This window comes from Grampus griseus (genome assembly GCF_964374135.1).
Source record: "Grampus griseus genome assembly, chromosome: X".
Classification (NCBI taxonomy): domain Eukaryota; kingdom Metazoa; phylum Chordata; class Mammalia; order Artiodactyla; family Delphinidae; genus Grampus; species Grampus griseus.
In genome coordinates, this window is record NC_138999.1 from 47,039,352 (window position 1) to 47,042,238 (window position 2,887).

Sequence of the window (2,887 nt, forward strand, 5' to 3'; positions counted from 1 at the left end):
CTTTTGTGTCTCCATACAAATTTTAAGATTTTTTGTTCTAGCTCCGTAAAAATTGCCATTGGTAATTTGATAAGGATTACATTGAATCTGTAGATTGCTATGGGTAGTATAGTCATTTTCACAATGTTGATTCTTCCAATCCAAGAACATGGTATATCTCTCCATCTGTTGATATCATCTTTAACTTCCTTAATCAGTGTCTTATAGTTTTCTGCATACAGGTCTTTTGTCTCCCTAGGTAGGTTTTTTTTTTTCCCTAGGTAGGTTTATTCCTAGGTGTTTTATTGTTTTTGTTGCAGTGGTAAATGGGAGTGTTTCCTTAATTTCTCTTTCAGATTTTTCATCATTAGTGTATAGGAATGCAAGAGATTTCTGTGTATTAATTTTGTATCCTGCAACTTTACCAAATTCATTGATTAGCTCTAGTAGTTTTCTGGTGGCATTTTAAGGATTCTCTACGTATAGTGTCATGTCATCTGCAAGCAGTGACAATTTTACTTCTTCTTTTCCAATTTGTATCTTTTTATTTCTTTTTGTTCTCTGATTGCCAGGGCTAGGACTTCCAACACTATGTTGAATAATAGTGGTGAGCATGGACATCCTTGTCTCATTGTTCCTGATCTTAGAGGAAATGCTTTTAGTTTTTCATCATTGAGAATGATGGTTGCTGTGCGTTTGTCATATATGGCCTTTATTATATGGAGGTAGGTTCTCTCTACGTCCACTTTCTGGAGAGGTTTTAACATAAATGGGTGTTGAATTTTGTCAAAAGCTCTTCTACACTTATTGAGATGATCATATGTTTTATATTCTTCAATTTCTTAATATGGTGTATCACATTGATTAATTTGCATATACTGAAGAATCCTTGCATCCCTGGGATAAATCCCACTTGATCATGGTGTATGATCCTTTTAATGTGTTGTTGGATTCTGTTTGCTAGTGTTTTGTTGAGGATTTTTGCATCTATATTCATCAGTAATATTGGTCTATAATTTTCTTTTGTTGTAGTATCTTTGTCTGGTTTTGGTATCAGGGTGATGGTGGCCTCATAGAATGAGTTTGAGAGTGTTCCTTCATCTTCAATTTTTTGGAAGACTTTGAGAAGAATGGGTGTTAGCTCTTCTCTAAATGTTTGATAGAATTCACCTGTGAAGCCACCTGGTCCTGGACTTTTGTTTGTTGGAAGATGTTTAATCACAGTTTCAATTTCATTACTTGTTATTGGTCTGTTCATATTTTCAATTTCTTCCTGGTTCAGTCTTGGGAGGTTATATCTTTCTACGAAGTTTTCCGTTTCTTCCAGGTTGTCCGTTTTGATGGCATAGGGTTGCTTGTAGTAGTCTCTTAGGATGTTTTGTATTTCTGTGGTGTCTGTTGTTAACTTCACCTTTTTCATTTCTAATTTTATTGATTTAAGTCCTCTCCCTCTTTTTCTTAATGTGTCTGGCTAATGGTTTATCAATTTTTTGTGTCTTCTCAAAGAACCAGCTTTTAGTTTTATTGATCTTTGCTATTGTTTTCTTTGTTTCTATTTCATTTATTTCTGCTCTGATCTTTATGATTTCTTTCCTTCTGCTAACTTTGGGTTTCATTTGTTGTTCTTTCTCTAGTTCTTATAGGTGTAAGGTTAGATTGTGCACTTGAGATTTTTCTTGAGGTAGGTTTATATAGCTATAAACTTCCCTCTTAGAACTGCTTTTGCTGCATCCCATAGGTTTTGGATCGTCGTGTTTTCATTGTCATTTGTTTCTAGGTATTTTTTGATTTCCTCTTTGATTTCTTCAGTGATCATTTGGATATTTAGTAACGTATTTTTTATCCTTCATGTGTTTGTGTTTTTTTTCATTTTTTCCCCTTTAATTCATTAATTCCCCTTTAATTCATTAATTAAATCCCCTTTAATTCATTCTAATCACATAACTTTGTCGTCAGAAAAGATGCTTGATATGATTTCAATATCTTAAATTTACTGAGGCTTGATTTGTGACCCAAGACGTGATCTATCCTGGAGAATGTTCTGTGCGCACTTGAGAAGAGAGTGTGATCTGCTGTTTTTGGATGGAATGTCCTATAAATATCAATTAAGTCTATCTGGTCTATCATGTCATTTAAAGCTTCTGTTTCCTTATGTATTTTCATTTTGGATGATCTGTCCATTGGAGTAAGTGAGGTGTTAAAGTACCCCACTATTATTGTGTTACTGTCAATTTCCTCTTTTATAGCTGTTAGCAGTTGCCTTATGTATTGACGTGCTCCTATGTTGGGTGTGCATATATTTATAATTGTTATATTCTTCTTGGATTGATCCTTTGATCATTATGTAGTGTCCTTCCTTGTCTCTTGTAACATTCTTTATTTTAAAGTCTATTTTATCTGATGTGAGTAGAGCTACTCCAGGTTTCTTTGATTTCCATTTGCATGGAGTATCTTTTTCCATCCCCTCACTTTCGGTCTGAATGTGTACCTTGGTCTGAAGTGAGTCTCTTGTAGACAGCATATATATGGGTCTTGTTTTTGTATCCATTCAGCAAGCCTGTGTCTTTTGGTTGGAGCATTTAATCCACTCACGTTTAGGGTAATTATCATTATGTATCTTCCTATTACCATTTTCTTAATTGTTTTGGGTTTGTTTTTGTAGGTCCTTTTCTTCTCTTGTGTTTCCCACTTAGAGAAGTTGCTTTAGCATTTGTTGTAGATCTGGTTTGGTGGTGCTGAATTTTCTTAGCTTTTGCTTGTCTGTAAAGCTTTTGATTTCTCCTTTGAATCTGAATGAGATCCTTGCCAGGTAGAGTAATCTTGGTTGTACTTCTTCCCTTTCATCACTTTAACTATATCATGCCACTCCCTTCTGACTTGTAGAGTTTCTGCTGAGAAATCAGCTGTT